Source organism: Echinops telfairi, unplaced genomic scaffold (genome assembly GCF_000313985.2).
Source record: "Echinops telfairi isolate 266 unplaced genomic scaffold, ASM31398v2 ScPeMD7_7436;HRSCAF=8474, whole genome shotgun sequence".
Classification (NCBI taxonomy): Eukaryota; Metazoa; Chordata; class Mammalia; order Afrosoricida; family Tenrecidae; genus Echinops; species Echinops telfairi.
Window position 1 is genome coordinate 1,570,075 of NW_022111336.1, and position 22,775 is coordinate 1,592,849.

General features: G+C 38.0%; 2 pseudogenes; both read left to right on the plus strand.

The window, feature by feature from the left end:
- The first annotated feature begins 3,034 nt into the window (after positions 1-3,034).
- Positions 3,035-3,492, plus strand: LOC115872668 (annotated as a pseudogene).
- Positions 3,493-8,763: 5,271 nt separating this feature from the next.
- LOC105979609 lies at positions 8,764-9,622 on the plus strand (annotated as a pseudogene).
- Positions 9,623-22,775: the final 13,153 nt, after the last annotated feature.

Below are 22,775 nucleotides of genomic sequence, written 5' to 3' on the forward strand. Positions count from 1 at the left end.
AGCAGACCGCTAGAAGTTACTTTAGCAGTGCCACTTGATGGATTCAAAATGACAATCTTTAGACTAGTCACTAAGTGCAAAGCACTTGCATACCAATTAATTATGAAATCAGAGGTTGAAGACTAGCAACTGCTGGGTGTTTGTGGATTGAAAACATATTCCATTGTGATCAGGCAGTGTTTCTATTCTTATGTGAATTAGCTGTGCACATTTAAAAAGTGTTGGCTCTCCAACAAGCATACATAATCCCTCTTGAGAAACTGTAGATCTAGCAAAACCAGGGCCCAGTTCTTTGGGCTGGAATTGCATAGCCGTGGCTCCTTTGGAAGGGACCTTCCTTCTCCAGTTTCACAGTTCCTGACTAATGTACTTCTAGAAGACCAAATTATTCTAGCACCTACAGACATAAGCAAATAGAAATTGTCACCTATCCTTTAAAGCATGTTCACTCAGCACTTTGCAATATCAGGTAGCTGCATCCAGGCTAACCTCAAGCATAAATCCCAAAGAATATTTATACTGAGATCAATCACGCATCATTTTAACTTCTATTTTAAAGTATAGTTTTCCTTATTTGGTATCAGTTTCCTTTGTTAACTTTAGGGTCGGGCAAAAAAAGTCGTGGTAAAGATTAGAAGCAACATTTCCAGCAGAGGTGTGGTAGAGACATTTTCTGAATTATATGCGAGACGTTTCTGGTGTAATTTTTGACTAAGTTAATAAGGCTCTATTTATTAGAAAATAGTCCAAAATTTGATACACGTTTAAAAGATCCTTATGAGTTCCTAAATGCACATTCTCCAAATGTCTGTGCAATAAGACTTATAGGAGATGTTAATAAGTGCCTCCAGGCAAAGAAAGCCACATGTCCACTAAGTGTGGGAAAGATCACACACTGATGTTTCTGCACACTGAACTTACAATGCATGTTAACGGAAAAAGAGGTATGGGGGGAATCTTGCAGTAAAAAGTGATTTTTCCTCTTCAATGTAAGAATGACATTCTTAATTTTCACCAATGTTTTGATTGACTGATTGTTTAACACAGGGTAGTGATCTGGAAGCCAGTAGTGGCTTATGATAGGAGAGAGTGGGAGAGAAGAGGAAAAAGAGGGAAAAAGAAAAAAAAAGAAGGAAAAAGAAGAAAGAGAAAAAAACCCAACACAAACACGAGCTCGTTGAGACTGACTGCAGTGGGAAAGATAGAAGGGGAGTGAATAGAGAGAGAAGAAATAGAGTGTTAGGTAAGGAGATAACCGAGACTTGATCACCTGTCCATGAGGCTGGAGGAGTTCCAACTCTTCCCGTAGGTAGCGGGGTGGTGTACCCATTTGATGTAGGGTTCCACAGTTGCTGTGTGGGATTACTTTAAAGGCAAGATCTCACCCGTGTCCAGGCATCAGTTGAGTGCTCCAGTTCAACTCTTAACACATGTCAAAACCAGGGCTCCATATAAACACTTACATATCATCCTTGTGGGAAGCTCACTCTGAGCCTTCTCAGTCAGAGGAAGTATCTGGTGATTATAGCCATGATCACAAATTGCACATTATAGAACATATCAAAAGAGTAATTTGTTTATTTTTATTGCCAAGGAACTTTACCCTGTATGACTATATCACATTTTTTATCTATTGTTAAGTTCATGAACATTGTTATTTCTAGTTTTTCACTAATATGAATAATACTGCTGTGAGCATCTGAATTTGAGTACTTGCACTGAAGTGAAATACTTGATAGGGCTCTTTTATTCATAGTCTTTGTAACTCCTACCAAATAACTGGGCAAGTGGTGTGCAAATAAAGTGTGGAGGAATCTAACTAGGGGATTGGTCAGTCTTATCATTCCATTGCATATAAAGACAATCATTTCAGAAGTAGGACAGGGAATCCCACGATCACTTAGAAAGAAGAGCTCCCAGGCTCTTGCGGAGTCTATGCAAGATCCCTATGTGACATGTGGTAGCCCTTTCTAAAGTGGCTGTGGCAGCAGAGGACCCAGGGACCATGGTATCAAGACCATGAGACAGAGTGGCAGACTTCCCAGGTCACAGGAAGAATAAACATGAGTGCCTTCAGGCAGTCTGTTGGATTGCAGAGTAGTGCACCCTTGGGGAATGTAACAGCACCACATGAGTTTGTCAACACTTACCTGAGCACGCCAAGGGGCTTACAGCCTGAGACATGTGCCTGCTGACTTGGCTGATAAGAACTGCTTCATATGAAAGAACTGTATCCTTAATGTTTGTTTTTTTTTTTAATCCTGATTTGTAACCTGTTAACTTTTCTAACAAATTCTATAACTGTAGTACTTGTGAGTTCCATGTGGTTGTTGCAACTGTCATTCAGCACCACAAAAAATGTACGAAGGGACAGATGGTTTCAGAAAGAAAATGATAAAGAAGAATAGAGGCTCGAGGCAAAGCCTATCCTCTGCCTCATAGAAATCAGCCTTTGGTTTGTATGGAGTTGGGTCACCATTCCACCAGAGAAGGTCAGGCACGGGTCCCACGCCAGTTCCACAGTACCTTGAAATGGAATTGCCACAAACTGTTTACCCCATAGTTGCACCATTTTATATTAACTTGAGCAATGTATGAGGATGCTAATTTCTCCACAGCTTCATCAATATTCATTTATCTATGTCTTGTTGATTACAACTATCGAACTGGTTGTGAGGTGGTATCTCCTTGTGATTCTTGATTTGTGTGCGTTCCTCTGCGGGCTAATTGTGTTTGTCATCATTTCTTGTGCTTAATGGACATTTGTAAATAGTCTATGTCTATTCTGATTATTTTCCATTTTAATCGGGTTATTTAGCTTTTTATGATTAGGTGGTAATCATTCCTTATAGGCCCTTTTCAGATATGCAGTTTGCAAAGATTTTCTATCATTCTCTGGGTAAGCATACGAGTAGGGCATTTATGTGAAAAATTAGATGTTGAGGATCTTGCATCCTCATGTGTGTGCAACTGCTAATCTCCACTGGTCTGCCAAAGACCCCTGAAGGCGCAGCACCATCTCCGCTACCACAAGATGAAAGAAAGGGTAACGAATGAAGACAAACTCCCCAAACTGCAAGCATGAGTGCAGGTTGTTGGGAAAAGACCTGCCTTCAGAAAGTGGTGGTTCACAGAAGACCACCGCCACTGACAAGAAAATTGTAGTTCTCTTTAAAGTAGCTAGGGGTAGACAATATCTCTGGTATCGAAGAGGTGAGTATGTTTACAAACCAGGGAACAGTGATCCACTCTAACAACCGTGATGTCCAGGCGTCACCGACCATGCTGAGAAGAAGCAGCTGACAGAGATGCTCCCCAGCATCTTGAACCAGCTGGGTGCAGGCAGCCTGACTAGCTTATGGAGACTGGCCAAGTCGTTGGCCAAGCAATCTTTGAAGGGCAAGGCCCCACTTTGCTAAGGGAGAGGATGATGAGGATGTTCCAGATCTTGTGGCAACTTTTGATGAGGCATCCAAGAGGGGAGCTAACTGATTTGAGTCAGCTTCTGAGGAAGATAAAAGTTGAAGAAGTTACTTAGAGCTGCCATTTTATAGTATGACTGCTCTTAACATTGGTTTTGTGTACGGATCTCATAAAATCTAGATCTCTAATATTTGTAAGCCCAAGCCTTTCAGAATTTCTAGCTCTTTTGTGCTTTTGCTTATGCATAATTTCTTTAGTTACAGCCAGTTACACTGAAGAAGCCTGGAAATAAAATTTGAAGTAAAGGTTTATAAAGTTCTTTGACAAATTAAAAAAAAAAGTTACTTGTTGAGAACCTACACTTCCTTCTGCTTATCTTTCATGCTAGAAATATAAATAAAATATGTTTGTTACTCCTCAAGCAATTGCAGAATCCAATGGATAAAACAACAAAACTACAATAATAATTAGCTAGAATGTGGCTATGGCTATACTGTAGGCTAGAAGTAAGTAAGCCTGTAACAGTTGGCCAAAGTTCCACAGAAGCAATCTGTAAACTAATTCTTGGGAAAAAACTCGGATTGTATCTGCCAGAGGAAGCAGAAAAAGGCATGCAAAGAAGAGGAAATTATATATTAAAAATCAATATGCATGAAGGTTGATTTTATATCCTTGAAATTTTCTGACTAAACCATGTTGTGGACATGGTTCCTGTCCCCATTGGAAAGGAGGGAGCTATGTAGATGGTAGAATGGGTTAGTGGTGAGATTTTTAAAAGGTTTTTTATTTCTTCTCAAAGAGTTAAGTTTTTCATTAAAAACATTAAGGAGCAAAACCAAACAGTTGTTGCTGTCCAGTTGATTCTGACTCATAGGGACAATATATGATAGAGTGCAACTGCTCTATAGGGTTGCCAAGGCTCTAATCTTTGCACAAGTAGACTGCCACACCTTTCTTTCTCCACTGGAATGTTGGCGGGTTAGATTTAGATGAGCATATGAGAAAATAACCACTGCACCAACAGGGCTTCTTATTAAGGACTATCCCATATCCATTGAATGGATTCTGTCGCTATCGATCTACCTATCCTGCATTTCATATGCAGAAAATCATACAAAACACAAATAGAGAGCAAACAAACAAAAAACATCCAACAAGAATTACTAGAGAAAGCATAGAAAAACCTCAAAGAGAACTTGAAACAATGTTACATTGGGCCAAAAAAAGAAGCTCAAATAATGTTTTACATTTTAACCCAACTGCATCTTCCATAACTGGCTTTACAATTTTCTTTGTCTGATAGCAAGGCTATTCAAATCCCTCAACAATGAACAGAGGGAATTCACCAGAGACTTAATCTATGTGGGGGACCCTTCAAATGGATTTGGGGCTTCCACTGTCATCCATAGCCTTCTGCAAACCAGGTGATCACAATTTAAGCTCCGATACCATTCCCGCTTTAGGATTTGGGTTTTATTATTCACAGTCCTTGGATCACATGGGCTGCTGTACTTCTTCCATGTGGACTTAGTCGATGCCTCACTTAGATAGATGCTGCTTATTTGAAGACAAGTCTTTAAGACCCCAGAAATGAATATATCTCATAGTTCGGCACCATCTAGTTTCTTCAAGACACTTTTGCTATAGCATAGTAATATCTTCTGAGATCTCTTCATGAAAGTGAGCATTGAGCGAGACCATGTGATAAGAACAAATTGTTCTTAGATTGGGGCTAGAATTGAGTTTTAACCCCAAATCCATAAGTGCTTTCAGACAAGGGTGGAAAGTGATATAAAAAGGAATGGTGGTGACATTTCAGTCTTGATTAATAATGGGAACAACAAACTCAAGAACTTTTTAGGGATAGGACTGGGAGAGAGATTTGTGAGTCAGGAAGTAGTCGGCAATGGGGAAGAATAAAAGCAGTAATAGTGAGTGAAGCTGGAGGTATAGATTTTCCTGATTGGATGTGGGCACTGAAAGGATAAAATGAGTCAGAGGGGTTGTAGCTTGGCAAAGAGAAAAGAAATTGCGTCCCAAATTATATCATGTAGCCAGGAAAGGAATATTTTTCTGCAGGAAGAATAGCATTTTCTGATGCAGTTGAAACCCACCAACTGTTCCACAGAATAAAGATAAATCTGTATGCTCCTATGATATAGAGTGTTTCCCTATGGTGATGGTACCACTCCCTGGGGGGTGCTGAAATGATCCAGAAGATATAAAAAAGCATATTGCTTTTTCCTGGATTACACAAGTTTTAATTGCCAGAGGTCATTGATTTTTTTTTTTCCTGAACAGGGTCAGTAGGCCAAATAAGTTTGGGAACTTGTGATATAGACCCTCATAGGGCCTCTTAAACATTCCACTCAGGACTAAGAGATTTGCACCACAGACAAGCGCTTCCAGAAGCACCTCACATTCATTACATATTTGATTGTGAATTAAATGTTGATCATTGTGCATTAGAAAACTTTAACTTGCCAATTTTTCATAACCACCACAATCAGTAACGTGGCCTTACATGAGATCATGACCAACAGTTTAAGAAGGTTTGACAGAGTCAAAGAAAATCTCTATAGGATTGCAATGAGTCAGAATCGACTGAGTGGCAGTGGGTACCATACAGCTATATCTTCTTCTCTAAGAGTCGGTTCTGACTTACAGAGAGCCTGTAGGATAGGGTAGAACTACTGTATAAGGTTCCATGGTTGGTCGGTTCAAACTGCAGCCCTTTCAGTTAGCAGTGAAGCACTTAATCACCAAGAGGCTAGATAGATAATTCTTTGTCAGAATATACTATTCCTCAAAGTGATTCATTCATTAATTAAAACCAAAATCATTTGGTATTTATTTTCTTCTTATTATTATTGCCAGTAGTCTTTTGAAAATGTGATCTCATAATATGAGCATTAAGAAAATGCTTAAAACAAATAAAATGATTATGACAACAAACCCAGATTTACTGCAAGAAAAAAATGGACACTTACCTTGCAGTGAGCAGTCATGCATTTATCCAGTGCACCACTGGGATGATACATAGATTGATAGGCTGTCTGTCATAATATACTGTTTCTCAAAGCTATTAATTAGGCAAAATAAAAATAATTTATACATTTTCAAGGGAGAGGCGCAGGGAGGGAGGGGAAAGTGAGGAGCTGATACAAGTAGAATGAAAATATTTTGAGAGTGACGATGGCAACAAATGTACAAATGTGCTTGACACAATGGATGTCGTATGGATTGTGATAAGAGTTGTACAAGCCCAGCCTCCAAAATGATTTTAGAAAACCAACTATTAATTTGGTATGAACAAAAAGTATTTTGTCATTTATTATGTCATTGTTGTTAGTGATCTTTTGAAAATGTAACCTCACAGTGTGTCAGCACTTAGAAAAATATTCAAAACAACAAATGCTGGTTTGCTGCGAGAAAAAAAATTGTACCTTGATTTTAGTTGGCTCCTTCTAAGTGACTGTAACAAATCATTAACCATTATATAAAAATCAGACACACACACACACACACACACACACACTCCTCTAAGCTGTGGCCTTCCAGGTAAATTCATGTCCTACACTGAAGCACCCTGTGCAGAGTACAACTGAGGCCTGCAGCTGCCATGGAAGATAACAGCCCATTTTTAGAAGTGCTGCCTGAGGCTCTCCTGAAATGGTTACATTGCATGTATACAATGGGATGAACACTTTATGAATACTTTAATTGTATAAGTACATATACTTTAAATCACAACATCCTGTACATGCTTGTGCAGTTTGGTTAAAATCAATTTAGCCATTTGCATGTGACATAGAAACTTAATTTTTCCCCCATAGATTCTATTTCTTTTATCATATTGTCACTGCCTGCCCTCCTGTTCATGATTCAAGTTTCTCTGTACTCCCACTTCTACATCCCACTAGATATCCCTCCATTACAACAGAAACGTACCTCGGGCTTCTTCGACTCTTTGGTCCCCCACTACAGTTCCCAAGATGTAAATTTCAAATATTCTCTTTTTTATGTAGATTATTGAGCATTCCAATTAACTTCCAATACACAAGCACATATCTTGTATTCAAAATGAAATTGAATTTTGTTGGTTATAAACATATTAAATAAGGACCCTTTTCAATGTAGGATTAGCAACAAAAATTAGATTATGCATTTTAAAGAATATATATGTATATGAACTATCTTGAGTAGCTGCCTTACTTGATCAAATTCTGAATTGAAATAGGATGTAAATGATTAAAATAGGGGCTTTTTCAGTGTATGGGCTTTCTTATTATCTTTAAGTTAAAAAAAAAAGTGATAATGGGGTTTCCACCTGAGAGGAATGGTTGAGAAAAACATTTTGTTCCAGTTAGTTAATTCTTCTCTACATGTGCTGTATGCATCGCATCCATTTTAAAAGCAAATGAGCCATCTCTATCTCTTCTTGCATTTATGGAAAACTCTTGCTGTGCCAATTTCAGATTGCATGTATCGTAGTGAGAATGAGACACTCTAATCTTGATTATAATTTTAAGTTAAAAGAATGAAAATTATTCAATACAAAGACACTGATAAATTGTTCTTGTCAAGCTGCTTTTTTCTTTCAACGAAAGATAATACTGTCTATACCTAAGATCAAGAGGCCTGATGACTTGGTGGGTTAAGCATTGAGCTGCTCAATCCCAAGGTCAGCGATTCAAAGCTCCTTGGGGGAAAAAAATGATGCTGTCTGCTCCTATACAGATTTCTAGTCTGGGAAACACCAAGGAGTCGTTCTACTCTGTCCCATAGGATCACTGTGAGTTGGAATTGACTTGATCGCAGTGGGTTGTTTGTGTGTATCTTTTTTTATGTATTGGATGGTAACTTCCTGTATTAAAATGCAGAATACTAGTAATGGTATTTGATTTTGACTCAATCGAGTAATCAGCTCACGAAATCTGTTAAACATCCTGTATACCTGAGAATTCAGCCACTTTGAAAATAATCACAACAACTTTTAAATGAAATTATGTTCATTGAAAAAGCAGACACTTCACATATTGCCCATATCGGAATGGAAAATAAGCACATGAAAAGTGGCTCAGTATCATGAGTCGCCAGGAAAATTAAAAAACCACATGAGATAGCACTAGATATCTATTGGTAAGACTAAAATGTAAAAGGCTGATCATACCAAATGTTGGTGAGGGTATGGAGTGAAAGGAACCTTGACCATTGCTGTTGAGAATGAAAAAGAAAGAAAGAAAGAAAGAAAGAAAGAAAGAAAGAAAGAAAGAAAGAAAGAAAGAAAGAAAGAGCACTCTTTCTCATCTTGCAAGATGGCAGGTGCAAAGGCTGACAATGAAGCCAGATACCATGGAGAGGAAGCCTGGGGTCAAGAAGGCAGATGCCAGTGGCAAAGTTAGTAAGGCAAAGACCAAAGTCAAGAAGCGGAGGCCCCCCTGCAGCTGAAACCCTCTCCTAGCCAGAGGATTTGGCCGATATTCCCCTCAGCCATGTATCTCAGAAATGCCATCAAAGAGCATACACTCAATGGCCGAATCTAGAGTGGAGAAGAAGAAGGGAAAGGCCCTTGTAACTGTCACAAAGCCAGTTTGTGGTGACAACTTGGGTGTTTCCCAAGTGGTTAAGCTGCACAACATGCCTAGGTACTACCCTCTTAAAGATGTGCTGCAAAGCTGTGAAGCCACCGCAAAGCACTCCTCAGGCAGCACATGAGGAAACGTCACTCCAGCATTCCTCAGGGGGATCGTTCTGATTATCCTGACTGGACACCACTAAGGCAAGAGACTGGTTTTCCTGAAGCAACCGAGGACTCTCTTGTTACTCGTGACTGGACCTCTCTCCCTCAATCGAGTTCCACTGCATAGAACACACCAGAAATGTGTCATCACCATCTCCACCAAAATTGCCATCAGTGGTGTGAAAGTCCCCAAATAGCTTATGGATGCCTATTTCCAGAAGAAGCTGCCTGAGCCTAGATACCAAGAAGGTGAGCTCTCTGACACGGAGAAAGAGAAAGATGAGATCATAGAGCAGCGCAAGGTTGATCAGAAAGTAGTGAACTCGCAAGTTTTGCAAAAAAACAAAACAAAACAAAGCCTTTCCCCAGTTCCAAGGCTACATGTGTATTTTCTTCACAAATGGATTTTATCTTCACAAATTGGTGTCCAACATTTCTAGCAAAGAACCTAATTAAACAACTGATAATATTTCTAAAAAGAAAAGAAAAACAGCACACACCACTTGTTAAAAGTTGAATCGCACACCATGCCTCCTCGTCTAAAAGAAAGGAAAGATGAAAGAAAGAAAGAAAAGTCCTAATTTCTGTACCAGTGAATGAGCTCGTTTGGGGGGAAAATGTTTTTGTTTTGTTGTACATATATACTTGCTTGAGTTAATGAGGTCATACTGGAGTAGGGTGAGACATGGAATACCAAAAAATGCCAGAATTACAAAAGCTGGTCCTAGTGTTGTTGTCTGGAAGATTGGAGGTTCAAACCCAACAGCTGATCCTTTGGAGAAGATGAGACTATAGGGTTGCTATGACTTAGAATCAACCTGATGGCCCTGGGTTTACAGGCACTGAAAGCGATCAGAAGGGATCTTATCCCATAGTTGACAGAGAGTAAAACCTGAATTTGGACATCTAGCCTCCAGAACTGTGAAGTAATACCTGTATGCTTTTTGAAACCAACCTAATTTGTATAATATTATTATGGCAGCTGTAGGAAACTAAAAGGAACCCTAGTGGCCTAGTGGGTTACATGTTGCACTGCTAACCTTAAGGTCAGCAGTTCGAAATCACCAGTCACTTCTGCAGAAGCAAGTTGAAGCTCTCTACGGAAAGAAAACTTGACAGCCTCTGAATCCCTGGGGAACTGTTCGATTCTGTGCGTAGGGTGACTGTGAGTCAGAATTGACTCGATGGTAGTTAGCAGCAGCAGCAGTAGTGGTATTAGTAATAGTAACAGGAAACTAGGGAACTGAACCACTTTAGAAAAAGTTTAATCCTCTTTTAGAATGTTAAACATGCACCTACCTGTCCTAGTTGTAACATTCTACTCTTAAGTATTTGCCAAACAAGAATGAAAAATGTACATCAAGAGAAAATATTTATACTTAAATATCCAAAGCTCCTTTATTCATAACAATTCCAATCTAGAAGCAAATCAAATATTAATCCATGAGGGGATGACTGACCACACATCGGTGCACCCATACAATGGAAAACAACTAAGCAATAAACACAAACCACTGATACAAGTAAATGGATTCATCTTAGAACCATTATGCTGAGCAAAAATAAGGCAGAAACAAAAGAGTGCATAGACCATTCAAATGAAAACGGATTGGGGATAACAGAACTCACATCAGTCATTGCCTGGTAATGGAGAAAATTTCTCAGATAATTGGGATAATCAGTACCTTGTTATCCTATGAGAAATGTTATCATCCACAATACCTGAGCATGAAGATGTTTCATTTTGTATATTTCTAAGATACATTAAGCTTTCAGCAACAGAAACAGTAAATGAAGGCCCAGTGTGGGAACATGGTATGAAGGGAATTTGAAGTCTGCTGTGCAAATGGAAGGTGGAATGGATGATGAGGCATTCACTCATCTGATCACTAACCAAGTGTTTATTGGACCGTCAATGATGAACCGGGCCCTTTTAGGCTCTGGAGATACAGATGATGTCTCTGATCTCATCAAACTTACATACCAGTTGACTGAGATTTACAATAAACAAAGAGCCAATAAACAGGATGATCAGAGATCAGTGCTATGAAAGGAATATAAGCAGCCCAGACAGAAAAGTGTGGCACAGAACCATGTTTAGAAAAAACTTTGGAAAAGGCTGCATGAGGTAGAGGAAAGGGTGGGTGCAAAAGGCCCAAAGTACGAAGGAATTCGGTTTGTTTGAGAAGCAGATAGGAATCCAGATATCCCAAAAGCCAGGCAGAGGGTTATTTCTGTTGGGCATTTAGGCCACGAAAAAGTGTTTGCCTTTTAACCAAAAACACGAAGGAAAATCATTATGGCATTTTGAGCTAGAGAACTGCGTGGCCTTGAGTCTTTTTGTTATTGTTTTTCCCCCAAATATCATATTGTTTTACTGTAGGGACTGAAGGAGATAGAGAGCAAGATGTAGGGAACAAGCTTCTAGAGACTGGTGATAAAAAGAGAGCGGCCACAACTTAATCGTGAACTCTAATATAAGAAAAATTCATTCTTACGATGTGGCCATGCTCGATACTTACCCTCATGAACTGAAGATAGGGATCGTAGAACTAAGTGTGGTGAAGAAATTAGATGGTCCCCAGCTATCACAAAGAATAGATTCTTGGGTCTTAAAGACTTGTCTTCGAACCAGCAGCCATCCAAGTGAGGTGCCAGCTAAGTCCACACAGAAGAAGCACAGCACACTGTGTGAACCACGGTTTTAAAATGGTAAAACCCAGGATTAGAGGAGGGAATTATACTAAAACTTAAATTCTGAACACTCAGTTTACAAAAGGCTAAACATGACAGTGAAAGCCCAAAATTCAGTTATGGAATCCCCACATAGATTAAGATGCCATTGAACAGGGATGTGAACAGCTTTGTCCCCAGACAAGGTGAATTGGAACGTGGATTACTGAAGACATAATTTGGTTCAAACTTAAAATCTTACCATTTGTTTTCCTTTTCAAACCATTTAAAGAAAATCATTTTATTGGGGGCTATGCAACTCATCACAATCCATACTGAACCATTTTTTACTTGTCCTAACTTTTACTACTTTCTGCTTTCTTTTGGAATGAGGCTTTTCTGTATTTTATTTTATGGTTGTTGCTATTTCTTTTCTTCTTGTACTTCTCTTTGTATGATTTTCTGTATATGAAATCCAGGATAGACAACCTTATAGAAATAGCAGCTAGAAGAATATTTTCTTGGGGAGGTTGTGGACATAGGAGATACTAATAACAATGGATACAAGAATGAAAAAAAAGATCCAAAATTTATTGCAGTAATAATTGCACAACTGTGTTTTGATATATTGGAACCACTGATTTGATGTGAATGTGAACTATATGTCAATAAAATTGTTTACAAATTGAGAGAGCTGGCAAATCATCAAGAGACTGCAATATTCCTGGTAGGAAATGAAAGTCACTTTGATTACAGAGGTGCTAATAGACATGAAGAGTAGGGGACAATTTCTAAAAACATTTCAGAAGTAGATCTGGCAGGACTTGGTATCAAACAGGAAGTGAAGGATGAGCCATATAGAAAAACAAAGGGTTTTCATGAATCGTTGAACTAATTACCATTTGCTGATGGGGGAAAGTTGAATTATATGAGGTAGGGTATAGGCAGGAGAACTCAGGAGTGTCTGTCATTCAGCGATAGAGCAGGAAGGGTATGGGACTCTCAACCTGGGTAAAATAAAAGACAGAGGATTTACAAAGATGTGGAAAGTGTGTAAGGAGAACTTCAAGGACACGACAGTGCTCCCAGGCTAGTCCTTCTAGTGAGACATTACTATCCCTAGGCCATACAGAGCAAGGTGGTCGACCAGTTAGAGTGGTTGTATGTGAACAAGAGATGAGGTCCTCACAAGAAATCCTCAGAAAACTCACAGAAACTCGCCGATGAGGGGCCTGGGAGAATGCTACACTACTCCATCTTACTCTCCTCCCAACCTGTGGTCTCCATGTACCTGCCTCCCATTCTTTGGGCAAACACAACTTGGAGTTCCAGGGCAGGGGATCATTTGAAAACAGTTTGGAGACGGAGGCCTGGAGGTGACAATCATCTAGTATTCAATGAATCTGCAAGGGCAGAGGAAGATAGCTGACGCAGGCCCTTATCGTGAACTCTACAACTTTAAAGTATAGAAACTTTACCAAAGCCCGACTTTCCATCCCACACATTTTATGCAGCTGCACACTAATATTTGTTACCAAGGAAGTTAATTTGTTACCAAGGAAGTTAATTTGGACAGCTTTTTGGCAACGATGCATCCGCAATGTATTATTGGTTTTCTGACCTTTTAAAGGAAGCCACACGACACAGCACTTACTTTAGACGTGTTATCGAGGGGATTAGTCCCTGAGAAGGCCCTCACCGTCAGAAAAGTCGACGGTCAGCAAATGGACGAAAGACCTTTACAAGATGGATTGGCACTGTGGCCCTCACACTGGACTCCAACTTCATTCTGAAGATGGCACCGGACTGGGCAGTTCCGTTCTGTTGTCCACGGGGCTGCTGGGGGGAAGAATGAACGCCACAGCACCTAACCACAGCGCCAAAGGAGCCCATTCACCTTAAAAGTCATAGTTCCTTAGTTACACAGCAACCCATGAGGAATTATGGATACAGAAAACCTGCAGACAACTTTGGCCTTCTGGTGGATCTCAGTAGCACTGGACAGATGGAATGTATCCGTTTTGCAACCAGGAAGCCCTTGCACCGGTGTGGGTGACATTTGGAGCTGGTATAGGAAAATCAGGTTTTATTCCATATGCTCAAAGTTTTTGTTATGTTTTTCAGAGTAACCTATCCATTTTAGTCCCCACACCTGTTTTTGCCATCTGCTAGAATTGTCTAACAAAGATGGAAGCTTAACATTTTATACTTCCAGCTATCCAAGGGTCATATTTGGCCAGAAGTTTGGTTTGAAAGTTTATGTAGTCAAGGAAGTACCCATAGCAAAGCACCGATATCAAGTTATAATGAGACCCTCATTTAAGACAATTCTGTAATTCTCCACTAATAGATGTTGCTCTATGATATTTCATTAAGTCTATTATCATCCACTGATTATTTGCCAACAGGAAATAAAGGTGTTGGAAGAAAATAGGAGTTTAGTACAGTATGTGTGCATGCATGTGTATGTTCAAATTATGTAGTGAAATGATAGTATCTGAATTTATTCAGAACTAAAAAATGTCATTTATTCTACAAATATGTGAGTGCCTCATATAATAGATAGCCCTACACTCTGCCAGGCACTAGGGCTGTCAGTGAGCAAAATAAACCCAGATTCCAATACCTATGGAGAGGATATTCTAATTAGGGCAAACAGATAATAACACATGCACCACTAATAAAAATACAATGTGAATAGTGTGTTAGTGATACATGGTTTTAGAGAGAAACCAGGGTATATATAAAATAAAGCATTATTCCCTAGCATCAGGATGCAGCCTTATGCATCCCACAATCTGATTGCTCTGACTTCAGCCTTGAAAGGGTTTCCATTTCCATTGACCAAAACCAAACCAAATTCTCTGCCTTTGAGTCTAGCCGACTCATAGTGACCCTACAGGACAGTGTAGAATAGCCCCTTTGAGTTTCTGAGACCGTAACTCTTGTGGGAGTAGAAAGCCTCATCTCTCTCCCAAATCATGGCTGGTGGTTTCCAACTGTTCACCTTGTGGCTACCAGCCCAACTCACAACCACTACTAAATGGACAAACCAAAATATATATCAGAAATTATTGATATGCATTCATACTTGGTATGTTAATCTGTTAGATCACTAAACGACTTTAAAATAATAGGAATATCTTTCTATTTTCATTAATTAATTTGTCATAATTTTCTCTGCTTACTCTGAAGAAAGATACGTGTTGTAACTTTTGATTGGTACATAATTTTTCTTCATTTTGTACATATGTTAACAACATTGAATCTGCAACATAAAGAAGTTATGCCTTGCTTGTTTTTTTAAGGAATTCTATCCATGTGAGTTTTCATCTACATTGATGTCTCTTTTTAGGCTCCAAATACAAAAAAGAAATTCTGCTCTGTGTATGGGTGTTGGGTTTGAGGGGGGATTCTAGTCACTTGAGATTTAACCCACCTTAAAGTATCCTTTTCTTAAAGGTAGTGCAAAATTGCCAAAATAAACTTTCATTATACCAAGCCACTAGGGAAACTTCCTCAAATTGAAAATTGCTAGAATTGTGGATGGAGGGCAAACTGTCTACTTTTGAACCTTGAATTCATCCAATCAAAAAAACTAAATAGGATATGAGGGTCTATTAAACTTGACTTCCTTTTAAGCAGATTTAGTCTATATTTAGCCTTCCACTTTTACTGCACTGTGTGCCAAAAATTAAAATAAAGGATAATTTTATTCTAAGTGAACAGTAACTGGGAAAATATATAATTGATATTTTTCTGGAAATAGTTTGAGGTGAAAGCTTTTTCAACACACTGAAACTTTTTTTCTGCCAAAGCAATAGAATTGGCATTTGACATCAAATAAGTTGCTCTTCTAGTTTGTCTTACATTTCTGTATACGGTCAGAAAAATAAGTCCCTTCTATTCATTTTCCATCTTTCTCTATAATATTTTTTATTCCAGGGTCTTTCTAGGTTGGGGGTTGCCTGGATCATTCAGAATAAGCATATATGACAACCATACAGAGGTACACTTGAAACATGTGAGTTTCTCACATTGCAGTCCGCATTTCAAACCCCCCAAATCCTGTCTAGAGATTTATGATCATAGAAAAAGATAACCAGTGACTTTGCACTAATGATGAGATCTGCTAGCAATTGAATCAACATGTGTGATTCTAATAGTCTTGATGAGTTTTCTTCTGTCTAGTAGATTTCTTTCCATCTACTTATCTATATAAATAGATGATAGATAGATATTGATATAACTATAGATATGTAGATCATGGGGCTAGAGCAGTATCAGATTATCATCAACATTTTATCACCTCCTACTTGGTGCTTTTCTGTTTCTTTGAAGGAAAGACTGATGTTCTTTACTGGTGGATTTGTATGATATCTTTAGATACTCTATTGCTGGGATTCACCATGAATTCCAGCAAGATGTTTAGTGCTATTCAGAAACCATTTTAATCCTTTCCCTGTGCTTGTGCATATTTATTTCATTTTGGCATCTTTTTAATTTCCCTCATTTAAGGTCTAACTTTCTAAAAATATGATTCTTATTGCAAACTGAAATAAATATGTGCTTACTCCCATTATCCTTTCTACAAATTATCTTGGATTTTTATTGTTTCATCTCATGTCTTGCCTGTAACTAACTTTAAAGACATGTGTAAGCTGTCAGTATTCTGATAAAACAGGATGATGAACAATATCATATGACGATATGACTTTTTAAGAATGACTACCGTGCTTGTTTTATAAAATTTACTTATTTGGGGTTTTTAAAAATCATTTTATTAGGTCTCATACAACGCTTATCAAAATCCATCCATCCATCCATTGTGTCAAGCACATTTGTACATTTGTTGCCATCATCATTCTCAAACATTTGCTTTCTACTTAAGCCCTTGGTATCAGCTCCTCATTTCCCCCCTCCATCCACACTCCCACTTCCCTCATGAACTATTGATAATTCATAAATTATTAATATTTTGTCATATCTTACACTGTCCAATGTTTCCCTTCACCCACTTTTCTGTTGTCCACCCCCCAGGGAGGTGGTTATATGGTTTTAAGACACACATCCTATGTGTCTAATAAAATATACAGAAGTAATTTTTTAAAGCCAACAACTTAGGCTTTACCTTTCTTTCATCTGCAACATCTAATCCATCACTTCCTATTGTTATGTTTTGTTTGTTTCCCCCCCAAAATCAACCCTAAATCTTTCAGTAACTCTCCTGTTACCATCTTATTCCAAGTGTCTTCATTAATCTCCCTGCAATCTCATCTCCACACAACAGGTAAATTGAATCAAATCACTGCTGTTCTTGAAACTGCCCAATGACTCTAGGTTGCAACTAGAATCAAATTCAGTCTTTCTCATGACCCACAAAGCGGGCCCCTACACCCTTAAGTGATCTCACCTCTTACCACTTCCTCTTCTGGTCATGCTCAAAGTTTATTGCACCTGTGGGACTTTGACTTTTGTTATCATATCCTGTATTTATTATATTATATCCTCTGAAATCTCTTGTTTGCTTCTCTGTTTATTACTTTATTTTATGTCTCCACCTTCCCCACTTCTAAGTCAAATCCAGTAACCAGTTACCATGGAGCCAATTCCTACTCATGGCAACTACATGTGTGCCACAGTAAAACTGTGCTCTTTAAGATGTTTAACAGCTGGATTTTTGGACAGGAACCCTGGTGGCATAGTGGCTTCCTCATTGGACTGTAGTAAGAAGTAAAGTTGCAGACTTTTCTTTTAAGGCACCTTTGGGGGAACTCAAACCTCCAATCATTCAGTTAGCAGTTGAGCATTTAAGCATTTCCACCATCCTGGACCTGATTATCCTTGTTTCAGCATGCTCAGTACAACATCAGAGATGTAAAAGGGGACATATAGCTGATAGTCAATAATAGATGTACTGAGTTGGGAACATATTGATGTGTCAACATTTAGACTGGTATTGAGTAACATTTTGTGAGGCATTCATTCCCAAACGTTTGTGTCTGGTGCTACTATTGTTGTTCTTGAGCAGCACTTCCCTCCTCCTGAATGCCCTCCCATAAAGCTGGCTCACTCTTCTCAGGTTGCTCTACTCATCAGAACTATGTGTCTTATCAGTAGAATGTTCAACAGGTCTGTAGTTATGTAAATCATGCCTGAATTGCCTGGCAAAAAAACCCAGAGCTCTGAATGACCATGGGCTATAAATATCAGTGTTTGGCAAAACATCTCATTTTTTCTTCTTCTTCTGACTCCACCTACCCATCATCCTCACTCGTGTTTGGCATCTCATATCTATAAGTTTTTTCTTTAATTTTTGTTTTGCTCTATGTTAATATCGAAATACTTCTGAAAGTATTAACTCATCTAGCCATTGAGATGTAAAGTATAAGGATCTAAAAAGTTGCTTTGACTAGGAAAAAGGGCCAATATTAGAACACTCGCATGCTGAAATATGGGCAGAGGGAAGCACATAGAAGGTGTGTGTTAATCTGGGTGGACTAGAATTTCATATGTTCATAGAGATTCATATGTTTATAAGAAAGAGCTTTATATACAAGAACAATTGGATATAGAGAAAACATCCCAGCTCAGTCCAGATCAAGTCCATAAGTCCAATATTAGCCCATATGTCCTATACCAATGTATAAATTGCTCCTCAGACTTATGCAACACATGCAATGACGCCGAGTACAGGAAGATCACAGGCCCATGGGTGGAATGTTTTGGGGATCCAGTGGCAGTGGAAGCATCTCAGCTCCAGCAGGTGTCTCCATGTGGCTCCTTCAGCTGCAGGACTCAAGAGAAGCTCCATGTATCTTCTCAACAGGGATGTCTCAAAGGGAGTGTGTCTGTGTCTGGCCTCCAGTGAGCTATTTATATCTGTCCCACCTCCAAATGAGGTCATAGAGCTGCAACCTGATTGACAGGCTAAACTCCACCCCTTCACTCTTAAGTCTCAAATTGACAACAGACTGTGTAACTACCACAAGGTGGAAATTATTCTAAAATCCTAGTTTCACTGTAAAGCCGAGGGTAGAGGGTGTAATCAATAGTAATTTGGTTCTTTTCTAGGATCGGCTACTAACAGCCTGTTTGAATTTAAATATGCCATTTGATCTTTGTGAAAAATAAGATTTTCAATTGTGTGATTGCTAAATATTTCCAGTTCAGAGATTCTATACTCCCTAATTTTGCACATGATCATGCCTCTTCTCTTCATAGGAATACTGAGAAATATAAGAAAGCAAATGTATAAAAGGACAATATGATTTCCTCAAATACAATAACATGATGAAAAGCACCAACAAACCTAAAATTCAAGTTTTTAAAAGATGTAGTGATTCCACATACACACATACAGTCACAGACATAAATGCATATATATGTATATGCAAAAATATAGATTTCCTCTTTCACCATTATCCAGTCATAGGCACTAACTCTGAGAAGAGTGAAATAAAATAATTTAAACATTGTATTGTAATATACTTAAATTTGAAATATAAGGGTTTTCTCTCCTCTGCTACATCCAAAAAGCCTTTCAAAACCATTTAATTCTGTTATCTTCAATGTATTGCAGTTTAGTCACCAATATTCAATTCAACTAGAATGTACAATGTCATAGTAGGGTGAGAAAGTTACCAGAAGATCGTTTATTTCTTTGTCAGCTCTAATTGTTTTCAGTTAATTCATTATTCATGATTCTCTTTAAAAACCAGTTTTTCTTCCTTTCACCTAATCCCCTGATAATATGTACACAGACAGCGAGTTTTAGGGATCATGGCAATAAAATAACAATTGCAAATTTCTACAGTGTGATACTAACAAAAGAATAAATCTTTCCAATAAGCTTCCTTCTCACACAGGGTCACAGTTACACTTAAATACACTTATTATTACAAGGTTATTGCTATTGTCAGGGGCCAGAGAGTCAGTTCCAACACTGAGCTATCCTGTGTAGAACAGAATGACACATTGTCCGTTCCTGTATGATCTTCACACCTGTCATCATTTTTGAGTCCATTGTTGCAGCCACTGTGCCAAACTCTCTCAATGAACCTCTTCCTCTTTTCCTGAATCCAGCTTGAATTCCTGGCTGCAACTGTGTTGTTTTGTTTTGTTTTTAATTAACTTCAGTAAAAGTTTACCTGTATATGATGTTAATGATATTATTTGATAATGTTTACTGTCGTTTACATCATCTTTCTTTGTAATGGGCACAAACACAGATCTCTTCCAGTCAGTTGGCCAGGTAGCTGTCTTTTACATTTCTTGGCATAGTTGAAGTAAATTTTTTGAACCATCTCAATAATGTTCCATCAGTTCCTGGAGCTTTATTTTTCACTAATTTTCTTCAATATAGGTTATACTTCTTTAGTATCATTGGTTCTTGATCACATGGAATGATTGAATGTTAACCTATTATGTGTACTATTTTTATCTGTCTTTGATTCTTTCTGTGTCGTTCAATTATTTTCCTATAGAATCCTTCAGTATGGCCATTTGAGGCTTGAAATTTCTTTTCAGTTGTCTCAGCTTGAGTACATTCTTCTCTTTTGGTTTTCTAACTCCAGGTTTTTGCACATTTCACCATAATAATTTGTCTTCTCAACCTGCAATTTAAAATATGTTGTTCAGCTTTTACTTCATGTTTTCTATTAATTTTATTTTCTTTACATTCAAAAGCAATTTCAGAGTATCATTTGCTACCATTTGGATCTTTCTTTTGATTTTTGGTCATGTTTCATGTTCTTTGTGTCATCCCACAACTTGTCTTGTCCTCCGCAATTAGTGTTCAGTGCATCAAATCTGTTCTCTGATATTCTCTAAATTCAGGTGAGATATACTCAACGTCATATTTTGGCTCTCATGGACTTTTAAACATTTTCTTCAGATTAAGCTAGAATTTGCATATGAGAGCAATCAGTGATATGTTTTCCACAATCAACCCCTGGCCTTGCTCTGACTGAGTTTCTCCATTGTGTTTTCCTTTAGATGTAGTCAATTTGATCCCTGTGTATTTCATTCTGCGAGGCCCCTGTGTATAATTTCTGTTCATATTGTTGGAAAAGGGTATTTGCCATTAAGAAAATGATCCACAGATTTTGACCGCAGGGGAAATTGAATAAATATTTGGTGGCTACATAAATAAATACAATATTGGATACAGGAAAAAAGAGACAAATACTGCATTAAAAAACATAAGGGTACCCAATTAAGAATAAAATTGTAAAGATAATATGGCAAGAGCTAAGGACACTGGAACAATTACAAATTCTTCTATAGCAAGAGATACTTTCTTCCAAGAGCAGTTAGTTCTTATAACATGGCCCTGCTCCATACTCAAGGTCATGAAGAGATCACTGAAGATAAGGGTGCTACAGGAAAGTGTGGCGAAGAAAGCAAAGGGTGCCCAGCTATTAACTGGAATAGTGTCTAGGATCTTAGAGGCTTGTTTTTCAAGCAAGTAGCCATCAATGTGAGGCATCGACTAAGTCCTCATAGAAGAAGCACACCAGCCTCTGTGACCCAAACATGATGATAATAAAATCCAAATATGATGAGGGGAAAAAGATCTGAGCTTAAACTGGGAACACCCAATTTGTAGAAGGATGTGGAGGACAGTGGGAACCCAAATCCATCTGTAGACTATCTAGTCAGATTAAGCCTCTGGCAGATCTCCTCTGGCCACAGGTGAGGGATTGAAATAGCTTTAATTACAGAGACTATTGTACACTTGATTACCATGGATCAAACTATTACATAATGTGATACTTGCCAGTTGAAACCCCTCTTGACCTAACCTAAATTTGCCCTAGCTTTAAATATTTCTCATTTGTTCCATGATAAAAATTTATTCTCTGGATCATTTTTAACACTGGTGGTCTTCTCTTTCTTACGCCACTTTTATTATTATATTTATATTATTATTGCTCGATTCTTTCTGTTTCACTGTGTTTTGGTTTTTTAAAAAAAATATTTACTTAGGTTTCCTACTTTGTGAAACACAGGAAGAATGAATGAATAAAGACAATAACCTATGCAATGGTTTATTGGGGATGGTGGTGGGGAGGGTTAGGGGAATAGAGGAGCCAGCAATGAATGCAGGAGTGGGGAGAGACCACTAGAACGGATTGTGATACTGTATATACAACACTTTTTAAAAGTGACTTAATGGAAATATATAGATATAGATATAGATATAGATAGATAGATATAGAAAACGACACACACACAAAAAGTCCAAAGTTGACGAATGGTTGCCATTGGTGAAAGGGGAAGGGTTTTTGCTTAGGGTGCACAGAGTTTATGTTAATCGTGTTGGAATAATTTGGAAAAAGATATCAATAATGGTTGCATAAAAGAGTATAATCAATAACGCTGAAATATACGTGTAAAAGGTGTGGAATTGTACAATGTTTTGTTATGTATATTCTTGCCACAGTTAAAAAATTAATTACACAAATAAAGAATAAAATGAAGAAAAATTGTGGTAATGATTGTACAACTCTTCTTGATATGATAAAACTATTGAATGGCACGACGTGTGGAAGAAGTGCCAATGAAACTGTGCCAATACATAAATAAAGGAAAGTTCTCTGTAAAAGAATATAAAATGAGAAGAAGGGAGAGAAGCAATTTTACCTAAATCAGCGGATCATCGTTAATAATAATGATAGTGAACATTATTTTTAAAGGGATACTTTTTTAATATAAATGGATATACTGTGAGGCTGTTGTTCCAGGATAACATCCTGTGTCCTGTTAAAATGTCCCTTGCTGATTTATGGATTAACTAGCAGTGGGAGATGATAGTGTTGATGTTAATCTGTGCACATGTACTAAAATAATTGAAGAAAAAGAACTGATAAGGATTAATATTCTGCTTTTATTAGTATAATTATATGTTTAACACAAGGGGTAATTTTGATTT